Source organism: Balaenoptera borealis (assembly GCF_965194805.1).
Source record: "Balaenoptera borealis genome assembly, chromosome: X".
Taxonomy (NCBI): domain Eukaryota; kingdom Metazoa; phylum Chordata; class Mammalia; order Artiodactyla; family Balaenopteridae; genus Balaenoptera; species Balaenoptera borealis.
The window spans coordinates 24,104,263-24,129,922 of record NC_138881.1 but is presented as its reverse complement, the minus strand read 5'-3'; the positions used below and the strand labels follow the sequence as shown (position 1 = coordinate 24,129,922).

Here is a 25,660-nt window from a genome sequence, read left to right as displayed (position 1 = left end):
GAAGGTTGCCTATCTTCACTTCATTTAGTTGTTTTCTGGGGTTTTTTCTTGTTCCTTCATCTGGTATATAGCCCTCTGCCTTTTCATCTTGTCTATCTTTCTGTGGATGTGGTTTTTGTTTCACAGGCTGCAGGATTGTAGTTTTTCTTGCTTCTGTTGTCTGCCCTGTGGTGGTTGAGGTTATCTAAGAGGCTTGATGGGAGGCTCTGGTGGTGGTCAGAGCTCAGTAAAACTTTAATCCACTTGACTGTCGATAGGTGGGGCTGGGTTCCCTCCCTGTTGGTTGTTTTGCCTGAGGCAACCCAACACTGGAGCCTACCTGGGCTCTTTGGTGGGGCTAATGGCAGACTCTGGGAGGGCTCACACCAAGGAGTACTTCCCAGAACCTCCACTGCCAGTGTCCTTGTCCCCACGATGAAACAGAGCCAGCCCCCGCCTCTGCAGGAGACCCTCCAACACTAGCAGGTAGGTCTGGTTCAGTCTCCCCCAGGGTCACTGCTCCTTCCCCCGGGTCCTGATGTGCACACTATTCCGTGTGTGCCCTCCAAGAGTGGGGTCTCTGTTTCCCCCAGTCCTGTCGAAGTCCTGCAATCAATTCCCACTAAGCTTCAAAGTCTGATTCTCTATGAATTCCTCCTCCCGTTGCCAGACCCCCAGGTTGGGAAGCCTGACGTGGGGCTCAGAACCTTCACTCCAGTGGGTGGACTTCTGTGGTATAAGAGTTCGCCAGTCTGTGAGTCACCCACCCAGCAGTTATGGGATTTGATTTTACTCTGATTGCGCCCCTCCTACTGTCTCACTGTGGCTTCTCCTCTGTCCTTGGACGTGGGGTATCCTCCTTGGTGAGGTCCAGTGTCTTCCTGTCGATGATTGTCCAGCAGCCAATTGTGATTCTGGTGCTCTCGCAAGAGGGAGTGAGAGCACGTCCTTCTACTCCGCCATCTTGGTTAATCTCCTCTCTCAGGTAGTCTTCAGGATGAGCTTCGCTGGTCCCTTTAATCTGGCCTCAGGTGGTTTCTTGGCTGCTCCTCCCTTGATTAGCAACTGTTCAAATCTGCCCCTTGGAACTCAGGGAAGGTCATGGAGGCTGGAGTCTTGTCTACAAGAAATGGGGGACAAGAAAAGAGGCCTCCGTGCCTGGGAGCCTCACAGGGCCCCACTCGGTTTCACTTGGTTTCATTTTGAACTGGCCTCAAGTGATTTTCCTTCCTCCACCCCCCACGCCTGCCCCAAGAAAGGAGAAACATCAAATAGCAGTGATAGTTGGGATAAAAATCACATTGTCATTGTAGACCGAAAAAAAAACGCACAACCTAAAAGCTGAGAATTATGTTTTATTCGGTGGACTTTCTGTGGACTTAAACCTGGGAAGCAGCATCTCAGATAGCTCTGAGGGACTGCTCCAAAGAGGTAAGGGAGAAGCCAGGAGATATAGGAGTTTTGTGACAAAAACCAGGTAGTAGTCAGAACATCAAAAGACTACCTTTAATTAAAGAAAACCAGAGGTCTCAAGTTAAGGAATTTGGTGCTTTTCTATGTATGGGAAGATGCTAGAGTCTTGGCTCATTGAAATCATTCCTTTGATATGCACCTTAACTATCTAGGGTCAGTATCCTGCTTTTCTCCATCCTAAATCCCTCAGGGTGCACAGTTGGGGGTGGCTGCAGTGGCTGCTGGCTTGATGGCACAACATCCTTTGTTTACTGATATGGCAGGTGACATTCTTCATCCACATTATAAACATCTGCTGTAACAATTTAGGCATAGCCTAAGAGAAAGCATTGCATATTGGGAACAGTAAAGTGGAGAGTCAGAACTATACAGACCTACTTTCAAATCCTAGCATCATCACTTACTGCAGAGGTCTGAACCAAATGTTTGATTCAGTTTTGGAGTTTCAAGTTTTTTTCCTCTCTAATATGGTAGAAATAATACCTTCCTCAGGCCATTACTGTACGAGGATTAAATAAAAAATAAATAATGCCTGTAAAAGGGACTTACACAGCTCCTAGAATATGGCATTTGTTTATTCACATTACCCTGCCCTCTGTAAAACAACAAAACACCAAAAAAATAATAATCTTAAATAGGTAGAACTACTGAAACAAAAAAAGGGCATTTTTCTACTTCCCAAACCAAATAAGACAGGAACTGAAAAATCTACTGCAGAAATAGCAATAAGAAATTCGGACTTGAGGCTCTTTTAGACTGTAAAGAGATTCTAGTTAACCTAATTAAGATAAATGGACCTTAATTGGCCTAAGGGAAACTCCCTGTGATAAAATTTCGAGAACACATAGATTTGTGCTGAATGCTTCTCAGAGAATGGAACCGAGGGCATATTCAGACACTTGACAGTATTATAATTGATTCTAGTAGAAACTTTAGTATAACCACAGCAGAGAAAAAAATTGGACCATTAGCATGCATGTCATTATTGTTATTATATATTTGCATATTCTCTTTTATTGAAATAAGATGGGAGCTTTTAACTAGCACACATGTCAAATTTTGTATTAGTCATTTATGAGTTCTTATGTTTAAGTATTATTTATAATTTGTAAATGTTTCTAAACCAGCAGTATCCTGGCACTGATTTAAATTTTCTCATGAAATGATTGTCATTTGCATTCAATTCCCAAAGAGCCCTGACTGTACTGTCCCAGGGAATATTCTTGTACAGTAACCTCCTGGAGTCTACATTGCAAGAGAGGTGTGTGGAAGAGTTTTTCTGTGCTCTACTTGAGAATGGTTGCACATCTCCAATGCTATGTAAAATGAAGTGATTGTTACAAATAGGACTCTTCAAGTCCAAGTGTGCTTGATGCGGCCCAATTCTCAGTTTCTCCTTTGCAATAACAGGGTTAATGTTTGGGGAAAAAAATTGTTTTTTAAGAAAACTGCAGAAGTTGCTGCTACATCAAAAATCAACTTGGTTACTATTAAAATTATATTTAACAGAATTGCCATATACAAGCTTCTATTTTTCCACTGGCTATACACAGATGTGGATCTAAAGGAGGAAGTGCGTGACTTTCATCTTCTCTTGATAATTTTATGTTGATTACAAATTATACAGATGGAAGGAATGTAAAATAAAGTGTAATGAAGGCCAAGAAAAGCAGGGGATAGCATACTTCAATTGCTGAGAAAACCAATTTTGTAATCAGAAAGACATGTGTTCAGAGTTCCTCAACTTATTAGCCATATGATCTTTGGCAATTTATTTAACTTCTCTGAATTTATTTTCTGAAGGACACTTAGTACTCCTATTTCACTAGGTTATTATTAAAATTAAGTAAGAAAATATATAAAAGTTCTTGTCACAGTGTCTTGAACATAAGCGCTAAATTATTATATTTGGCCAATGATATTATTACCTTTCTTTATAATAATAAGCAGTCAAGTTATCATTCCTTAGTTATTGTGGTTGCTGTTACTACCATAATTATTAAGAAAAGAAATAAAACAATTGATCTGTGGTGTTCCATACTCACTTTTGGCTAATTTCACCTGAGTTTCCCTCTGGCCCACTCCTTCCCTAGCAATAAGGAGTGTGGTTATAGAATTGGGAAAATTTGAGGAAATGTTTTCCCTGTTGTGCTGAAAGATAGAGCTTTAGCCTTAGCTGAACAGAGTAAAGGAGTTGCCAACTCCCTCTTAGAACAATATCCTCTCCCAAGGATGGGTAAGTTAGTGATACCGACATTGGCTAAGCCTTTTAGAGAAGGCCTACTTACAGATCTCTAATCATTGGTAATGGTCTACAGTACACTTGTTCCTGCTTCTTTGGGGAGAGGGGCAGAGTTGGGGGGAGCAGGGCTTGTGGGGGGAAATGTTTTTCTTTGACACACAGTGTTCGATGTTGACTTGCTCAGGACATAAGTGATTAAGCTTTCTTTTGTCTAGGGTCCTAAGTCTCCATCCCCACACACTTGATGAGTGAAAATGTTTCTCGGGGACAAAACCTTTTATGGAAAGAGCAGTGCCGTTTGCTCGCATTCCTAAGCCTCCGTTGGTGGCTTGGTAGCATCTCGCCTTAAGTGTAGAACGTTCCTTTTGGGTAGAATCCTGGGGGAATCATAAGAATCTTGACATAATAGAGGCTTCCCTAGACAGCCGCGAGCAGGCTCAGCGACTCACTGCTTCAATCGCAACGTGGAAGGAGGGCCTCAAGGGGCGGAAGTGAGAGGTAGTGGGACTCCAGGGAAACCCTATTGAAATGCGGAGCTGCCAGGGGCCCTGTGGCCACTATTTATCCGCCTTGTTCTATCATGATTTTCCCCACTAGCCACCTCAGCTACCGTCGCTGCCACCACAGAGCCAGCCGTCATTGAGTGGGGGCATGACAGAAGCGGGGACCCGCACCAAGACCAGTGCTGGGGTGACAAGACCCGAGGTCGCCATGGTGGACAACCAGTGCTATGTAAAAGTCTATACCCTGAATGATGACCAACAATGGGTCTTTCTAGGCACAGGGCTCATCTCATTCACTTATGAGGAGTGGGCCCAGGGCGTGCTTCTGCTAGTTAGATCCGAGTCCAACGGCTCACTGATCTTGGAGTCAAAGATAAATCCAGACACGTCCTATCACAAAGAAGGAAAGTTAATTATTTGGTTTGAGGGTGAGAACCATGGTACAGCGATACATTTCCAGGACACGGCAAGTTGTCATGAGGTCTGGAAAGACGTTTGCCAGGTTCAAGGTAAAGTCCCGTGTGCCGAAATCATACATGACGTCATGGATGAATCAGAAGAGGAAGAGTGTGATGACTCGCCAAAAACCGCTGAACTGCTCGACCTGCCAAACTGCGAACTCGGTAAACTTGGACAGATTGCTGACTTAGTTACCTTGGGTCTCACCTCACCTATGGGTAAAGAAAGCCTGGCTCTGGCCTTGGAAAGGGAGGACTATATTAAAAAACTACTGCAGTTGTTCCACACTTGTGAGAACCTAGAGGATACTGAAGGCTTACACCATTTGCATAAAATTATTAAAGGAATCTTATTCCTCAACAAGACATCTCTGTATGAGATCCTGTTTTCTGAAGAGTGTATCATGGATGTGGTGGGATGCCTTGAATATGACCCTGCTTTGGCTCAGCCAAAAAGGCATAGGGAATTCTTAACCCAAAATGCAAAGTTCAGGGAAGTTATACCAATAACAGACTGTGAACTTCGACAAAAAATACATCAGACATACAGGATACAGTACATTCACGACATCTTTTTGCCTACACCATCCAAGTTTCAAGAGGATGTTCTTTCTAGTCTTACACGTTTTATTTTTTTTAACAAGGTTACGATAGTCAACATAGTTCAGGAAGATGACGAGTATTTGGCTGAAGTTTTTGCCCAGATAAGGGATAAGGCCACAGATGATGATAAATGGCGTGACCTGGTATTTTTTTTAAAGGAATTCTGTGCATTTTCTCAGCTATTACATCATGAAAACAGGTGTGCACTATTCACAACACTGACAGAATTGGGAATTCTTCCTGCTCTTAAAATTGTAATGGGCGTGGATGATTTGCAGATAAGGTCAGTTGCTACTGATATACTTGCTGATCTAGTGAAGTATACTCCATCCATGTTCCAAAGATTTATAATGGAAGAAGCCCAGCAAAGTGAAGATTGCAAACTTTTCATTAATTTAATAATTGAACAAATGATCTGTGATACTGACCCTGAGCTAGGAGGTGCTGTTCAGTCAATGGGACTTCTTTGTGCTCTACTTGATCCAGACCACATGCTGGCAACACATAGAAAATGTAAAAGAAGTGAATTTCTAGATTTCTTCTATAAACGTTGTATACATAACGTCATAGCACCACTTTTGTCAACTACTTCAGAAGATATATGTGAAGAGGATAATATAGTTGGATCTGACAAAAACAACAAAAATCCCCTCAATAATTACCAAACAGCACAGCTGCTTGCCTTAATTTTAGAGCTGCTCACATTTTGTGTGCAACATCACACATATTACATAAAAACCTATATTTTGAGAAAAGACTTGCTAAGAAGAGTCTTGATCTTGATGAAATCAAAGCACACTTTCCTGGTCTTGTGTGCTCTTCGCTTTATGAGAAGGATGATTGACCTTAAAGATGAACTTTATAATTTTTACATCATCGAGGGAAACCTTTTTAAGCCAGTTGTAAATGCCCTTCTGGATAACGGAACTCGGTACAATATGTTGAATTCAGCTATTATTGAGCTGTTTGAATACATAAGAGTGGAAAATATCAAGTCTCTTGTTGCACATATAGTTGAAGAGTTTTATGAAACACTTGAGTCAATTGAATACGTTCAGACATTCAAAGGATTGAAGATTGAATATGAACAAGAGAAATACCGGCAGAATCAAGTATGGAAGAATTTGTATTCTGTAGTGCATAGTAAGGTATTTTGCAGAGGTGCCAGCGTCTTGGAGGAGAAAGAAGAAATGAGTTCTAAAGAAAATATAGAGGAAGGAAAAGCAGGTATGCCATCATCAGAAAGTGATTTTCAAGATCATTATGATAAATTTGTGGAGACTAAAAAAGCAAAAGAAAATGAAGACAAGGTAGATCTTCCCCAAAAAACATCTTTTGGTGGCTTCAGATTTACTTCATTCCATTCTGCTAGTGATGCTGGTGGAGCAGGTAACCCAAACGGTAGCAGCATGGTGGGTTTAGTGGATTATTCAGCTGACAAAGAAGAAGATAAAGAAGGTGAAACACCCCCCAGGAAAAAACTATATCTTAGCTCATAAATTCTTAAGGGAAAACCCTCAACATTACTAAACTGTACATTACTAAAATTTTGTACACATCAAAACATTAATAAAATTCTGTAACATTAGCTGAAACATCTGAATCCAAAGCTTTCTCATGTGAACTTACATCTATTCAATAAGTAGCAAAGATGCTCAGTGTTATCATCTAGGAGAATTTATTTCTGTAAAAACCAAACTTTCTAGAATTAAAAAAAAGAAAGAAAAGAAAAAAGCTAACCAGAACCTGAGCGATAACTTCTTAGCAAGAAAAAAAGTCTTGTTTGAGGGGAGAAAACAGGTTGATAATCTAATATTGATGTAGTTCTGTTTCAGGGGTATATATTAGAAACAACTGTTAACAGTATAACATTATTTGCCCAGTGGTTCTGGCTATGGTTTTCTTTTTTCAGTTGCCTTCTTTGAAATAAAATTTACATTCATGTTTATGTGGAAAGCAAAGTCAACTGTAATAAAAAATAAAGTTAAGCTCTTCACATTTCTGTGAAGATTTGACAAAAACTCCCCCTTATGAGTAATTGGAGGGAAGTAACTTTTGGTATGTATTTTCATGAATAAAAAAGGAAGCTGGATTCAAAATGTGCTGTTCTTAGCATAATTTTTTGTTTGTTTAGATGAGGTGCGAAGAATCCGTCCAGTAGTATTCTAAAATAGTGTTCTCTAAGACCTTGGGAGTGGGTAGAAAAGAATACTTTCAACTGCCTAAATTGTGAAAGATACTTGGAAGTCATTTCCTGATTCATTAATAAAGTTGTGTCTGTCTCCAGAGCAGTGGGTAACTTTTAAAGTGTAATTTACAGAGACTAACAATTTACAAAAAATAGTGCTGAATGAAGTGGCACTTAATATGTAGAAACCATTTTGGACAGTTTTTTAAGAAAAAGTTACTTAAGTGTCAAAGTACACACACAGTACATGAAGTTTTTTTCTATAAACAAAGAGGAGTAATATGAAAGGTGCTTTATTAAAGAGTGAATGCAAGTGAATTTCTAATAATAAGTTGTAACAAAGAATTAAGTGGTTTTATTTTTAGAGGAGGAAGTTAACTGGGTCCATTTTTCCTGGAATTGCTTAAATTAAAGCAGTTTCTCCTACTTGAAGATTTAGAGTTAATTTTAATTATGACCATGGTTTGAACAAGATGGACTGTCTGTGTAGATATGAAGTATAGTTTTCCAGAAGACAGATATTTCTCTTGTATTAAAAATACCACTTGTTTTGTACCATTTGCTGATATTTATGCTGAACTATACAATTCAGGAATTAAAAAGTGACCCTGTAATTCCAAAAATAAAAGAGACCATTTTAAATGTACTATTATGCCATAGGAGACACATCTTATGCAAAACTGAGAGATTGTTGTGTTAGAGCTACAAAAAGAGTGTATTCCTAAAACAACAAATAATCATTTCATCATCAAATATAAAGTCTGCTAAAGTGTGGACATGACCTCAGGAGATATAATCAGACATTACTGAGGACGTGACAGGGGAATGTTATCTATAGTACACACATTTACATGCATACACAGAGTTTTATCTGAAAAAATATACTTAACTCTTTGTTTTGGTGATAGTAGCTCCAGTTCCTTAGCAGAACAGATATTTACAACCAGACAGAGAAAAACAATTCTTTGATGCTCTCTCTGCTTATTCTCTTCCCTTCAGCTAGTTTTAATCAGCCATAAAAAATGGACACTAGGAGAAAAAAAAAATGAATATTTGCATTTCTTGTTGTATTGTCCCCAGTGAGTGTGTAAGGAAAGACGAGGGAGGGCATAGCTGTAATGGGAAGTTAATAAAAGGTAAAAATAAAAACAAGGAAAAAGAAGAAGAAAAGAAAAACAAAACAAAACAAAAGAAAAAAGGACAGGCATTCTCTTGGGCTGAGCTGTGTAACCTCCGTGAGCCCTTTTCTAGTCTCAGCAACTTAACGTTAGGGAAACAACATGACAAGCAAAATGGTGCAAAGGCAGATTGCCCATCAGATGGCATAACCTACTATTAAGGGAACATTTAAGAGGGCAACAAAACACAGAAGAGCAATCCTTACTGTCAGCACACTGAAAAATTGACCAAAATGTTCAGTCTCTGTAGAAAGTGTGTGTGAGAAGATACATGTCAAAAATGTTTACTTTCATCTTTAAGTTGTTAAGAAGTAATTTTAAAAGTCCCCTTAAGTGGATTATTTATGAAAAGAAGAAACAGTTTGGAATGGCCTTGTACTTACAACAAAATTCAAGTGAGCATTTTTGAAGAGATGCCCTGGATTTGTCAGGGTTTTGGCTTTAAACACGTGACTTCCAGTCACCTTTATGGCTTAATGACTTTCTAAACACACCAACAAAGGGAGGGTGATATAACAGATAAAGCAAAAGCTTCATATTTGGACAGCCCTTGATGACAATTCAGGCTCTGATGCTTACCAGTTCCATGACCTTAGGCAATTTACTTATTTTCTCCTTTAGCCACAATCTCTCCATCTTGTCTTAAAAAATTAGAAACTATATATAAATTACCCAGAACATATTTAGTACTCAATAAATAACTTTCAAAACTCATTATCGTCATCAAGAAGATGGAGGATAAAGCCAGGTATAAGCCCTTATATCACAAGTTATGCTCATAAATCAATAATCCTATATTCTTGATCAAATTGATAGCAACATGATACATTAAAAACTAATGAGTTCAGTGCTGGTTGGCAGACAAGTCTATGTATATGTATCGTGCCTTGCTGAGAAACAACTGAAATAAAGAACATAAAAGTAGACAGAAAAATAAACCTTCATAGCAATGAAGACATTTGGGTGGAGTGGTGTCTGAGGTGTTAACCAAAGAGTGAGAGATGTCAGGAGTGAAGGGTGGAATTGAAATTAGAAAAGTAGGAGGGAAGATGGGGAGGGCATCGAAGATTTGTAAAAGTGGCAAGAGTCACTGAGCCCTGTTCCCCTTGTCCCATCCCAGCAAGCAGGGTAGTCAACTAGAATGTGTCCCTAGATAACAGCCCGAATGTCCTTGCCCTACAGCCCCTGAGATAACAGGCAAAGCTGAAGGCCCTGTTATGGATGTTGTTGCCTCAGAGTTAAGCCCTTCTCTTTGGGGTGTCGGAGGATCCAGGATGCTGAAAGCTTACCACCCGGAGGTGCAAGTCCGTGTTTTCAGGAGAGAGACATGTTAATGCCTGGCTCCCACCCAAGAAGTACAATCTCAAGACCACAAATGGAGCCCCTGGAAAGAAAATCTTTACAACTGGCAGGCCTGTCAGGTGGTCCCAACACCAGTCAGGGAACACAGTTTGAGGATGCTAGCAGGTCAGCCTTCAAGTTCCCAGCTCAGTCACAAAAACAGACTAGTCCTTGTTTTGGAGGGTTTGCTAAGTGCAGTCAATCCAATTTTCTTGTTTATCCATGCCACCAGCATGGTGGCATGACCTTAGTCCGCCCCATGGAATGAGTGAGATTAGGAGTCAAATGACATCCAGAGGGGTGTGTGTGATCATCCCCTGCTTCTCCTGATAGATCTCTCAGTAAGGTTAAGGGGAAGGGTGGTCAGAGCTGCTTAGCTGGGGCTGGCAGACCCAGCAGTCAGTTAAACTGAAGACGCCTGCAAGAGTTTGAGGGAGCTGCACCAGAATGTTTCCCTTGGGGAGGAAGTCTCCAGAGGCAGCTCTGAAATACATGGGCCCTTAATGCCCCTTCCTCCCCTGTGCAACCCTGGGTGCTGGGTTGTTGCTCTTCCTCCGCCTCCACAATACCTGAGTGTCCCTTTGTGGTAACTATAATGTTGCCCCTTTTTCCGTTCATTCCCTACTCTCACCCAAACTTTTTATCTAGAAGGATCAGGTGTGAGAGGCACAGGACATTTGTATAAAACCAGAATTAAGTTTGAATCATGTAGGTCCCATTTTTGCCCTGCTGCCACCATGGCTATACCAGCCAGGCTGGTCTGGGGAAAGAAATATGCATCATGCCCCGAAATGGTCATGACAGAATCCTACCTTTTCAAAAGAGGCCTATATAATTTCCCATCCCTTTAGTCCTGATTTAATGACCAAATTGCCTTACTCTGATGTAGGGCTTCTCAACGTCACAGCTGTTGACGTTTGGGGCCAGATCATTCATGGTTGTAGGAGGCTTTCCTGTGCGATATTTAGCAGCATTCCTGACATCTACCCACGAGATGCCAGCAGCACACCCTCAGCTGTGACAACCAAAAATGTAACCAGAAGATGCTATGTATCTCTCAAGGGGGCAAAATCACCCTTGACTGTGAACCTCTAGTCCAAAGATGTGTGGAGCTTAATTCAAGGACTTCTCTTACTTTGTGGATATTGGGTCCACATCCAGTAGGCTGAGTCATCTTCTCTTTTTACCCTCTACCTGAAAGACCCCAGTACATACAAGGGTCAGGTACATAACATACTTTCATAGAAAGAGAACGGACTTTGCTTGGAATCACAGAGATCCCAGTTCTGCTTTTCATTACAAGTGTAATCAGGGCATCTTATTCGACACCTCTAATCTCAGTTTTCTTATCTGTAATGTATGGCTAACCACACCATTATGGCTGAATTGTGTCTGCCAAAATTCATATGTTGAAGTCCTAACTCCCAGTACCTCATATGGGACTATATTTGGTGACTTGGTCTTAAAAGAGATAATTAAGTTAAAATGTGGTTATTAGGGTGGACCCAACTCCAATATAACTGGCTTCTTTAAAAGAAAGAAATTTGGACACAGACATACATACAGAGGGAAGACCATGTGAAGACACAAGGAAAAGATGGCCACCTACAAAACAAGGAAATGGGCCTCAGAAGAAACCAACTCTGCTGACACTTTGATCTTAGACTTCTAGCCTCCAGAACTGTGAGGAAACAAATTTCTGTTGTTTACAAAGTCTGTGGTACTTTGTAATGGCAGCCTTAGCAAACTAATACAAATATCTAATAGGAAGAAGTTTTGCAAAAATGAAAGAATACATATCTTATGAATATCACAGAGTTTTATGATAATGAGTTCGAAAATGAGATATGACAATAGCAACTCTTTATTAAGTGTGTGTTATATGTCAAGCACACCTTCTTAGGCAATTTACCTACATTATTTCTAATTTCACAATACACCTGTAAGGTTGATGTGATGACCAGGAGAGTGCACTTTGTAGAGAAGGAGAATGACTGAGTAAACTAAAGGGCCTCAGCCACTGTGCTCTGCAACCATTGCCCCTCTTTCTCCCAGGCCGCACTTGCTAGCCAGTGGTTATCACGGCGCGGGTACTAAAACAGGCTTGTTCCTGGAAGAAGAGAAACTCCTCTGACTGGAGACTTTGACTTGAGGACTTTCTGAAGGTCTTCCTGAGCATTCTTAAACTGCATGGTGATCTAGGATGCTGCCATCATTCTCTCTCTCCGTCACTTGACGTCAGAGTGTATCATGATCCGACGGCTCTTCCAACATTCTCCAGCTTGCTCTCCATTGCCTCTCATTAGCTTTTCCCCTAATAAAATCCTTGCATGCTAAATCCTCTTATGCTGACTGTTTCTTGGAGAACCTGGACTAACACAGTATGTATTTTGACTCTATTTTACAGGAGAAATAGAGGCACACAGAAGTGTGTTCCCAGAGTTGCATAACTAGTACTAGTGAGACTATTCAGATATGTTTGTCTAACTCCATAGACTGATTCTGCTACATATAATGTGTCTTGAAATATATGGTGAAAGTACTTTAAACATTAAAACCATTATATGCACCTACCATAAAATATATATTTATTAATAATAAAGTAGAAATCTGAAATCAATATCTCATGTCTTTGAACAATCTATGCACATAGATAGTAACAATGTCCCTCTTTCTGCTTTACCCACACTTCCAAATGTTAAGCTAACACTGCTTGAATTCTCCTCCATGAAACACTGTACTGTGCAAACCACTGTCATCGCACTTACCACAAGAGTTGCTAAAGAGGTGACTGGTGAAATTTTCCCTCTTGCCTCAGAAGTCAAGACAGATAAAATAGCTAACTTTCACTGGGTGCTAAGCACCATGCTACTAAATACTTTATATGGGTGGTGGGACACATTGACATTAACCCTGGCGGTCTGTATCACCACTTCTCATGCATTCGCCCATGCTAGAATTTAGTTGGTAATCTGAGAAAACTGGCTGGCATAGGGACTTACTTGATGTACTGAGATTAAAATTTAGCCCCATTGAAGAACGGAGGCTGGAAATAGAAATTATGTCCAATTATATACAACTTGAAGTTAAACCCCTTGCATTTCAGAGTGTGTAGACTGAGTTTCCTAACCACTAGACTTGCACCAACTCATGTTCCTTTCTACCCTTCTATTGGATTGTTTTCATGTTTGTTTGTTTATCTTTTCCCCTTTATTGCTTTCCAAGGCATTTTTTCAATTCTAATCTGGTAATTAGTTACCTTTAAATTGTAACATGCACACTTTATTTTATAAAGACTAAATTTAATCAGTCTCTCCTTCCCTGGAATAATTAAAGGAAATTGTTTTATATGCATCATCTCTCTATAGTATTTCATGTGATTGCTGTTCTGCTATATTTGACACTTTTAGCTGTTTTCACTAGAAGGTTTTTCATCACCAAACTGTTGGAATCAGAAGCAAACCAAATTTGAGATACATTATTTCCTGCTCTCACTGCAATGACTAAAGTAAACAATTATGCAGGTAGTATTTGGAGAACATTGCAGAAAACTACTTTGGTTGGAGAGTTACTAGGGCAACCCTTCAGAAAAGGAGGACCTTATGGGCTGAGGAGCCTGATAAGCTACCCAATAATATTGGGTTGTTTCTGCTGTACACATTAGGTACCTGAAATCTAAGATCTATCATTCCTACGGTTTGCTCAGGAGCTCATCCTTATCAGTTTGATGAACATGAATTTGGTGTTCAATGGATTTTATATGAATATACTCATAACAAATTCATATTATAGTTATGTGTGTATGTACATAAAATATATACTTTACTATGTAACATTAATAGACATTTACTCTTTGTCTTTTCCATTCTCCCTCCATTTCCCTGAGAATTATTCTAAATTTCTAATAGGAAATTCAACTTCCAATTCTTAGCCAAGAACTTGGAGTGAGATTGACCCTACCCCATCACCAGCCCCAGGGACATATTAGTGTATGTATTCCTTGATATTTGCCACTGATACATGGATAGATATACAACAAAGACAAAGCAAATGAAATGCATAAGTTCTAGGAATTCTACTCTCTTCTTCTATGAGATCTACTTGAGAAGATTCTCTTTGCTGCTGGATGTAAATGAGAAATGTGTCGCTTTGGGAGCTGGTGGCAGCCATAATTTGAGAACAAGGGAAAAAACATACTGCAGAAGAAACCAGTAGCAAAGAAGCAAGGCAGATAATTGTATAGAGAGAAATCCATCTACAATATTAATCCCTAAATCAAGCTGCACCTAAAGCTTTACTTTTGGATTATTGAATAACCAGAGAAAATGTTTCCTTTGTAATTTAAGCTGATTTACATTGGGTTTTCTATTATTTGACATATTCTGAGAATATTACAGGTGAACTCTGTTTAAGTGTCAAAGATAAAAATTAACTACAATGCTATTTTAACCGCTTCAGGGCACAGAGAAAAAGAACGCCCAAACACTTCAAAAATTGGATTGGAATTTTACTAGAAAAAAACAAACAAACAAGGAGATTCCCCAAAGAAAATTTTAATTCATATTGAAGCAAGTTCCTAAATAAAATACCACCAGTTGTAGCCTATCAGTACATCATGACTATTTTTCCAGTGAGTAAGGAGTTTTTTATATTAATATTACAAATAAGAAAAATATTCATCTCGTAGAACACTAAAATAATTATAAAATTTAATACCCATTTCTGATAAAAAGTTAACACTTTCTTAACTGTGTGTAGCATGTATCCATAGAGCTGATATGTAGCCAGTATGTACATACTGGTAAGGCATACTAGGTAGTGTACAATTTGACTGGTTGCTCAGTGCTCATTGATAGAGGTCAAAGTCTGTTGGGTAGATGCTGCAGTATGTTTTGAATTTCATTCCATTATACAAACTGGTGTGTGTTTATGTGTGTGTATTAATGTAAAATATGTTCTATATGTGTATATGAAAATCAGAATCGTATTTAATGGTGAATCTTTAGGGAAATATCTATTATAGTCAAGAGCAAGATAAAAATGCCACTAACCAGTCATTATTTTACATTGAACTGTTGCTCCTAGCCTATCCAATTAGATAAGAAAGATAGAAAAGAGAGCTATAAATTTTGGGAAGAAGAAAGACATATTATCTTTTGCAGATTTTATTATTGTATACTTTGAAGATCCAAAAGATCTGAAAAACAAAAAAAGAATTCAGTAAGGGTGTTGATTATACAATTAGTAAATGACAGCCTGTAACTTTCCCTTATCTTTTCCTTTAAGCACAGTAGCTACTTAAAATTAAATGTCTATAATAAATATAAGAAATGTGTAAAACCTATATGAATAAAGCATTAAAGTTTCTTAAGACACATTAAATCCTTTACTAAGATTTTTAATAAAAATCCTTTAATAATAACATGCCTTGATTTTGGACAGGAAATTAGCATTGTGAGGAATTCCATTTTCCAAACATAAGTTCATTAATGTAATGCAATCCAAGGAAAAGTACTATGAGGATTTTATTTTTTTAATATAAGATTATTCTGAAATTTACCTAGAGATATTACTAGTTGAGAGTAACATGGACTTTTATGAAAAAAAATAACGTTAGAGGATGACTTCTACTAGATATCAAAATATGTAAGTCCAATTTAATAAAAACCTTACTGTACTGGTGCAGCAAGAAAGAAACATTTCAGTGAGAAGAATAAAATTTAGAGATATATTTATGGGGTTTCTCATATGCTAAATATGGGGTAAGCTAAGTCATGCAAACATGGTGTTGGTTCAGCAGTGTAGACACTAACAGAAAAATGAGACTTTATCTTACATTATTAAAATAAATTTTACAGAAATACAATATTTCAAGAAAATAAATCACAAAACTACTAGTTTATTTTGTGAAAATTTTACTAATCATAGGTGGTAAAGACTTCTTTTCTCATAATGACAGGAAATCCAAGTGGTGACAAAGGGAAAGACTGATATATTTGATGACACAAAAATGTTCTGTGGTAGTGGGAAATAAGCCAAATATATATGTTTTTCTATGGGTTATAGTTTCTTTTTTACAATCAAAGAAGAAAAACATAAATGACTAAATTTACTGGTAGAAAAAACATAAATTAGCAGTTCACAGAAAATGAAATACCGAAAACCAGTAAACATGTAATCCTGTAGTCTGTGGCAAGCTGAAAAAGATACGCTCCCCCAAAGATATTTACATCTTAATCTCTGGAACCTGTGAATATTACTGTATATAAATAACAGTCTTTGCAGATGTGATTAAATTAAGAATTTGGGGATGGGAAGATTTTCCTGGGTAATACAGGTTGGCCCTAAATGCAATCCCATGTATCCTTACAAGAGGAAGGCAGAGGGAGGTTTGACACACGTACAGAGGAAAAGACAATGTAAAGGCTGAGCAGAGAAAGATTCGAAGTCTTAGCCTTGAAAATTGGGATATTGTGGCCACAAGCCAAGGAATGCCAGCAGTCACCAGAAGCTGGAAGAGGCAAGAAACAGATTCTCTCCTAGAGCCTCTGGAGAGAATGCAGCCCTGCTGACACACTGATTTCCCCCCATGATGCTAATTTTTGAACTTTTGTCCTCCAGAACTGTGAGAGAATTTTTTTGGTTTTTTGTTATTTATTTATTTATTTATTTTGGCGTGCTGCACAGTATGCGGGATCTTAGTTCCCTGACCAGGGATCGAACTCGTACCCCCTGCAGTGGAAAGGCAGAGTCCTGACTACTGGACCGTCAGGGAGTTCCCTTTTTGTTGTTGTTTTAAGTCCCCCAGTTTGTGGTAATTTGTTACAGCAGCCACTGTAAACTAATCCATGGCCTAACAATTAAAAATATAAATTAAAATAACAATGAGATATTATTTTACATTTCTGGGCAAAGATTTAAAACCTTGGTGATAGAAGAAAAGTGGGGTTCTTTTATTCTATTCCCCTGCAATTTTGAAATATGCATAGAAAGAAACACAACCCTTGATTCATATATTATCTTCTTGGAATTTTGCCTAGTAACATATTCAGAAACCGTGAAGAGACAAATGTACCTTGATACTTACTGCAGCATTGTTTAGAGTAATAAATTCTGTAAGTAGCTTAAATGTCCATCACCGAGTGACTAGAATTACACATTATAGCACAGTATGCACATATGTTATATTATTTGAAATGAGATTTTTTTTTTCTGAAAGGTTTTTCTTTAATTGAAGTATACTTGATTTACAATGTTGTTAGTTTGTGGTGTACAGCAAAGTGATTCAGTTATACATATATTCTTTTTCATATTCTTTCCCATTATGGTTTATTATAAGATATTGAATATAGTTTCCTGTGCTATACAGTAGAAATGAAATGAGATTCTTTTGTCTCAGTTTCAGCTGAGGTCCTAACACTGGACAACAAAACAATAGTTGCCAAAGTGAGGCACTAGTCCGTTTATGCAGTTCACGTAAAGAAGTTGTATGAAAAAAGGTTTTGTGACTCACACTTGAGACTTTAAATTGAAGCAAGGTAAAGAGAGAATTTCTTTGGAGATGTTTGCTATAGGACTCTCATACTTCTTCTTATTTCTTCATTACACTACTCTTTGGAAAGAGAGGACAAAGGTGCTTTTCATTGCTAGTCTAGTGAGAGGGGCTTTATTTAAGGAAACCAGCTGAAGATTTTGAAAAGTGTCCACTGAAGTTTGGGGAACACAGTGCCCTGGTGTTTCACTCATACCTGAGAGTTCTAAAGAGGCTGTGGAATTATCCAGAGAGAAAAAGGGTGATATTAGGAACAAACAGAACTTCCACCTACAGAATGCACAAGCCTGTGAGTGTGTTTTCCACAAATTGCTATGTTGATATGCCATCAGAGAGCTAAAGAGAAAATAGTTGAAGCCATCTTAGGAGGAACTTGGCCCAAAATAGCTACCTGAAAGAGGGCAGGAGCTCCAGTCTGGAAAGTCTATGGAGTAGCTTACCAGACACCAAGGAACTTACGAGCCATCACACATCATGCGGATGAATTTCTTAGAAATCCTTAAAATCACCCCAGGAGTAAATGAGCTGTCTTTGAACAGCTGCCAAACCCAGAGACTGCTGGCTGAATATATCTGTACTCTAACCCCACTCCCTTCCTGGAATGGCCTGAAACTATATAGCTAGTTAGGAAAAGAAGAGATGTGGGAGAGAGAGAAAGAAAACTGATTCTCTTTGCAGATATTCCCCCTGAAACCGAATCAAGTTAAATCAAACTTGGAGGTTCATCTTGGGAGGTTCATCACACTGAACAATTTATTATTTAAATGAGACAGGCATAGTGTCTAAAACGTACCAGGGGACTATTGCTATTAATATCTGAAAGTGACTGGAAAAGTTATCACTATTATCCAAGAGGCAGGCAAGAGAGTCCACAAAGCAGGTAGGACGGTGTCGACTGAAAAAAATTGAACAACCTGAAAGTTGAGAACTACATTTTATTTGGTGGACAAGACTGAGGACTTAAGCCCAGGACGCAGCCTCTCAGATAGCTCTGAGGGACTGCTCTGAAGAGGTAAGGGAAGAGCCAGGATATAGAGGAGTTTTTGCAACAAAGACCAGGTAGTAATCAGAACATCGAAAGATTACCGTTAATTAAAGAAAACCCGGCATCTCAAGTTAAGGAATTTAGCGCTTTACTATGTATGGGAAAATGCAAGAGTCTGGACTCATTGAAATCATTCCTTTGATATGCACCTTAGCTGTCTGGGGTCAGTATCCTGTGCTTTGTCATCCTGAGTCTCTTCAGGGTGCACCCCCAGGGGGTGACTGAAGCGGCTGACTGCTGGGTGGCTGTAACGTGATGGCTTGATGGCTGCAACATCCTTTGTTTACTGATATGGCAGGCAACATTTTTTCATTGATAACGGCACCATGGTAATGCTTACACCCTATCAACCTGAACATATTCAATAAGACTGTTTAAAAAATTACAGAGTAAAGTTGATTTCAATATGTAGACCCAGGAAAATACCTCAAAGATACATTTTAAGTACTGTAACAAAATATAAAATGGATGTAGAAGAATATGAATAGTAAGATTCCATATATGTACTTTTACAAAAATGCACGTCTCTAATTGAAGATTTCCATAAGGAAGACAACAATGACGACGAAGGCTGGCTGCTATGAGGCTGCTGACAAAGAAGATGAAAAAGAGGCTACCTTTTGCTCCTACAAGATTGCCCCTTGCTCTGTTTCCACAGCACCAGCTTACTGCTTCTACTTTAAGAGCCTAGCCAATAAAAATAAAGTTTGTCCAAACCTTGCATGGATTGAATACCAAGCACTGTTCCTGCTAATCCTTCTTAGTAGTTCCTTCCCCAGCCTTGGGTAGTGTGTGCTCACGTGAATCTGCTGCTCAGTAATCAGCCGAATACTTAAGGGGCACCCCCTACAGATCTCCGGGGTTCTCTCTCTGTAGAGCTCCCTCATCTCCAATACTCTTTTCTGAGAATAAGAGCCACCCTGGTCTCCCTGAACTGTCAGCTCCATCCCAGGGGTCCTCCAGAACCCTACCTGGAAACTCTAAGGCCAAGAAACTCTCTCTCAGGACTAAGCTCAGGCAGTTCTAGGGTCTCACTTTGTTTATGTCCCATCTCTCAAAACTATTAGGTATAAAATAGTCAACAAGGATATATTATACAACACAGGGAATATTGCCAATATCTTATAATAACTATAACTGGAATATAACCTTTAAAAATTGTGAATCATTATATTATACACTGGTAACTTTTTTTTTGGGGGGGGGGCTGCACCACGTGGCTTGTGGGATCTTAATTCCCCAACCAGGGATTGAAACCCAACCACGGCAGTGGAAGCACCGAGTCCTAACCACTGGACCGCCAGGGAACTCCCTATACACCTGTACCTTATACAATATTGTACTGCAACTATACTTCCATTAAAAAAAAAAAAAGAATCAGTGTCCTTTTTTGCCTGATGTTCGGTTTCCTTCAACTGTTCACTGTTTTGGGTTGTTGCAGGTGAGAAGATGAATCCAAGTCCCACATTGGTCAGAAGTGCGGCTCTAAAGTTTTTAAAGAAGAAGCAACAGGCAAACATACAGAATAAAATTCTAAACAAAATGTAAAAGGGAGTCAAATCAAACACATATATCTTCCCTCTCATCCAAGAGGCTTTTGAAATGACAAAAAAGAAATCTCTAAAACACTGAATCTCTTGTCTTCACCTAGTTAACTCTTCCTTCTGATCTCAGCGCACTCTTTCAGATTCATTTCCCTCATCTCTCATTTCAAGGCTCTGTATCTTCACAATTTACAGCATATGCTTCAGGTACACATTTATCTTTATGTAAGCAATCATTTGGTTAATCTCAGTTTCCCTTCCTAGAATGTAAGCTCTCTGAGGATAGGTGCCTAGGCTCTTTTTGCTCACTCCTCTCTCTCCAGTGGCTATTTGTTATAGTGCGAAAGAACAAGGAACTGGGTCTGTTAGATAACTTGAAGTACTGCAGGAAGATCAAATGTAGATAGAGTTGCAATGATGGAGAAATTTGAACAGAGAAAAATATTTCCTAAAGATAGGCCATCAAACGTATCTGCTAACATCCTCCCTAGAAGAACTTTGAAAAACTATGCACCCCCCACGTATTTTAAGTGGCACCTACATTTTTCAGCATAATTTGAAATCATTGTGAGGCACGGAATTTCTGATATACTGTAAAACTTGTAACTTAAAAAAACACATGACATTATTTTAAAAATTGTAACCAATGGAACTTAAATGTCATATGAGTTTTTACTCATCATCACCATTAAAAAAAATACATGAACAAGATCTTTACATTTAGAGATTCTAGATTTTCCTCTTTCCCCAAATCGTCCTAATCTGCTTCATGTCTGAACATAGTTTGTTGATCGCTGTTAATGGACAATTAACAAAAACTTAGAAATAAGACACTTGAGACTACAAAGGAGTTCAAATTGAAGTTAGGTAACGAGAGCATGTTTTCCTTTTTCTTATTGGAACATTGTCTAAAAGGTTCACTTTGGATTATTTGATTCTTTGGGGAATTGTACCTTTGTTTAGTGTACTATTTGTTATTTATTAGGGTCTAGGCTTGGTGAAGTTACATGTTAACTTTTACAGATGGTATTCAGTAGAGATGCATTATTTCTCTCAGAGAAAATAATCCTAATAATTTACTTTTCCAGTAAGATATTAAACAACTTTGACTCAAACTTAGCAAATGTATTTCAGCTTGCCTCTCTTAAACTGACAACATAACCACTGTTTGAAATCGCCTTTGAACCAGCTTTCCCACATGCTGTTTTTCTCATTATTTCCCTCATTACCGAGTCAAGCAAATATTTGACATGTGTTCACTTTATAACTTTAACTTTGGAAAGTTATTTTTGTATAACAGCCTACCCTAAGTAAGAAAACAAAAATACTGGATGTATAAGGATTGAAATTTTACCATGTGTTTTATGCCTTCAGGCACAAGGATTTAAGAGCTAAAATAGGTCTTGTGGATTTATTTTTGTTACAATGATGGTTAGTATACAATTGGTCAAAACAATCTAAGTGCATTATACATTTTTATAATTATTACCAAATAAAGTTTTATGGAAACTATACTTCATAAAATATGATAGAAATTACCCTCGTTAATATCTGACAGCTAACATTTAATTTTTTATTAATGGATGGTAAAAAATATTAAGAATTTCACAAGATGAAATGAGTATTGAATGTAAAGGGAATAAATATTTCATAATACGATGATAAAATATGTTTTAACTTCATTATCAAAATCCTGAAAGAAATCACATAAAACTTTTATCTTTGAATTTTATCCAGTGTGTCTTGAAAACGTTCTGTGCTTCCAGTTTCATATGACAGTATTAAGATCACTAACCAGTACTGCTTTGGCTGCTGGAAGGTAATTTTCTTTCTGGCTAATGACTCGCCCTTAGGGATAAGTATTGAGAAAAGCTGAAAAGAGTTGCTTATATTCATATGTAGGAAAGTATCATTTTGAGCATTCAATATGTCTTACTAAATCTTTCTTTACTTTTCTTTTGTGTGTCTCCTTCATAGGAGATGCGTTCCTTAACAATAGTCTAACGGAGGCGAGAAAGTCATTAAATAAAAATCATCATTACTCCCACCACTACCCTGTATCACATATCTGAATTCAGAACATCTCATCATGGGGCAAAATACCAAATTTCTAACAGATGGCTCATAACTGAAATATGTAGAAAACGGGAAAATACAGGAAACTTTATATGTTTATGCTTCCTTGATTCAAGTTTAAAGCCGGCTTTCCCTTTGTTGGTGCCCTGGAGATTTTCACACCCTGAGACAATGATCCATAGCAGGACTAAGAGTGGGTGAGAATTGTGAAGAAGACACAGTATGTAATTCTGTCATAAAGAGAGAGGAATTCTACTGTGAACTCAGAGCTTTCTCAGTCTAATCAGTTTCAAAGAAGTGTACATATGGAAGGTGACTATTTGGGAATTTATGCCTTTAAAATTATTTATTCATAATTCCCTACCTCCAGAAAAGGTTTGGCTAACCTCCAAGGATGGATCATCTACAGATAGAAGGCTATTTGTCCAAGTCGTTCACTGGGAGCTTCAAAGTAGAGAAACACAGAAAGCAGAAGTTGGCCTCTGGGCAGTGTTTTCTAAATGTTTCTCACGATAAGAATCACCTGGGGTTCCTGCTAGGCTTTGCAAATCCCCTGCCCTTCCCTGAAGATTCTGATTCAGTGGGTCTGGAGTGGGACCCTGCAATCTGTAGTTTTAACAAGTGCTCTGGTGATATTTGCACCATCCCAAAACAACACAGGTACACTTTGAGAAAATGTCTCAAGGATGTGGTTTTCAAATCTGGCTTCTCAATTACTGATTTAGGGGAGCTAAAAAAAAAACCCACCCAGGTGCCTGGCTTACTTCAATTAAGTCAGTTTTCCAGGGGATAGAGCATAGCCATAACTTATAACTAATTAAGACTTTTTAAAGCAGTATTAGGTTCACAGAAAAATTGAGGGAAACATACAGAGATTTCCCATATTCCACCTGCCCCCACACATGCATAGTATCCCCCATTATTAAAATCCCCTACCAGAGTGGTACATTTTAAAACAAAATTTTTATTGAAGTGTAGTTGGTTTACAATGTCGTGTTAGTTTCTGGTGTACAGCAAAGTGATTCAGTTATAAATATATATGTATTCTTTTTCATATTCTTTTCCATTATGGTTTATTACAGGATAGTGAATATAGTTCCCTGTGCTCTACAGTAGGACTTTGTTGTTTATCTGTTTTTTTAAGAGTTTTTCTTTAACTTTTTATTTTATATTGAAGTATAGTTGATTAACAATGTTGTGTTAGTTTCAGGTGTACAGCAAAGTGATTCAGTTATACATATACATGTAGCTATTCTTTTTCAAATTCTTTTCCCATTTAGGTTGTTACATAATATTGAGCAGAGTTCCCTGTGCTATACAGTAGGTCCTTGTTTGTTAATCCATTTTAAATATAGTAGTGTGTACATGTCAATCCCAAACTTTTTACAATTGATGAACCTGCATTGGCACCTCATAGTCAACCAAAGTCCACAGTTTACCTTAGAATTCACTCTTGGTATTGTTCATTTCATGGGTTTGGACAAATGTATAATGACATGTACCCATCATTATGGTATCATACAGAGCATTTTCACTGCCTTAAAAGTCCTCTGTGCTCTACCTATTCACTCTTCTCCTTCTCCCCCCAACCTCTGGCAACCAATGATCTTTTTACTATCTTCATAGTTTTGCCTTATTCAGAATGTCATATAGTTTATATCATATAGTATGTAGCATTTTCAAATTGGCTTCTTTCACTTAGCAATATGCATTTAAGGTTCTTCCATGTCTTTTCATAGCTTGATAGATCATTTGTTTTTAGAGCTGAATAGTATTCCATTTTCTGGATGTACCACAGTTTACTTATCCATTCACCTACTAAAGGACATCTTGGTTGCTTCCAAGTTTTCGCATTTTTGATTAAAGCTGCTATAAACCCCAGTGTGCAGGTTTTTGTGTGGACATAAGTTTTCAATTTCTTTGGGTAAATATCAAGGAGCATAATTGCTAGATCATATAGTAAGAGAATGTTTAGTTTTGCAGGAAACTGCCAAAGTTTCTTCCAAAGTCCTTGTACCATTTTGCATTCCCACCAGCAATGGATAAGAGTTCTGTCACCCCACATTTGGTGTTGTCAGTGTTCTGGATTTTGGCCATTCTAATAGCTGTGTAGTGGTATCTCGTTGTTGTTTTAATTTGCATTTCCCTGATGACATATGATGTGGAGCATCTTTTCATATGCTTATTTGCCATCTGTAGAGACATCACTTTTTAAAGTTCCTCAGATGTAGTGCAAAATCTGGAACGGAGGATGGTAGCAAACTACTTCACATGGGCCAAATCTGTCCCATTGCCTCGCTTTATAAATGTAGTTTTATTGGAACATAGCCACACCAATTTGTTTATGTATTGTCTGTGACTGTTTTCATGCTACAATAGCATGGTTGAGTAGTTGTGACAGAGACCATATGGCCTGTAAAGCCTGAAATATTTACTAGCTGGCCCTTTATAGAAAATGTTTGCTTACCACTGCCTCATATTTAAAGCAATCATCATGGTCCTTTAAGAATTAATTTAGGAAGAGCAAGGGTAGCTGAGGCCTTGTACCCCGACTCAGAGAAACATGGCTGATAGCTTCAGGTTCTCTGTCAATATTGTTCTTCTTTAATAAGTGGATGATATACCAGGAAAGGGCTCCTAGTGGGATCTGAGGGAAACAGAACAAGGTATGAGGTAACTCCAGACCTCTACAACACAGAAAAATACTTATTTATGAGATACATGTTTGGGACTGAATTTTACTTATGGCAAACTAGTATATGAATAGAATTCCATTGTCCAAAGTAGAGGAAGTCGGTTAAATACTTAGGTTTGGAATTAATACATAGCCAAGTTTCCAACCGTAATGTAAATTCTACAGAAAATGTTCAAGTCTATATGAATAAACTGTAGTCTCTGCTGAAGCACACTATAGGGGTCTTGCATAAATGGAAACCATTTTTTTATATGGGAAGACAATATTGGTTATCAATTTCTCCTATACTAATCTATAACTTCAACACAATTCAAAATGGGTTTACTTTTATCAATTAAAAATAATTGAAGCAAATATAAAAAAATTAAGACAGAAGAATTTCTAGAGGAAAAATTACAAAAATAGAAATGAAGAGGGAGTTTCGCTCCAGATATTCATTTTTTTAATAACGTCTACAATGGAATGTGTTGTTGACTCAGAATAGACAAATCACTGGAATATATTAATATATGAAAAATTAGATTTTTATATTAATTGGGGAAAACAATAGATTTCTTTCATTATCTCTCAAATATCATGAAAAGTGTTCACTAATCACAAGAGTTTGAGAGAAACCATATAAAAGCTAAATTCTATAACTTTAGGTTTCCTGGATGATGTGTGACTACATAGAGGAAGATAAACAAGGGCCTGGAAATCAATAGATAGCATTTGCCTATGACATGGTCAGTCTCAGACTGTCTAATAAATGATGTTAGAAATATCTGTTTGGTATATATAGAA

At 38.0% G+C, this 25,660-nt stretch overlaps 1 pseudogene across 1 annotated transcript; it reads left to right on the top strand.

Annotated features, from left to right (window-relative positions):
- The first annotated feature begins 267 nt into the window (after positions 1-267).
- Positions 268-25,660, top strand: LOC309621082 (serine/threonine-protein phosphatase 4 regulatory subunit 3B pseudogene; annotated as a pseudogene). Its single transcript has one exon. The product of its transcript is annotated as a serine/threonine-protein phosphatase 4 regulatory subunit 3B pseudogene (transcript).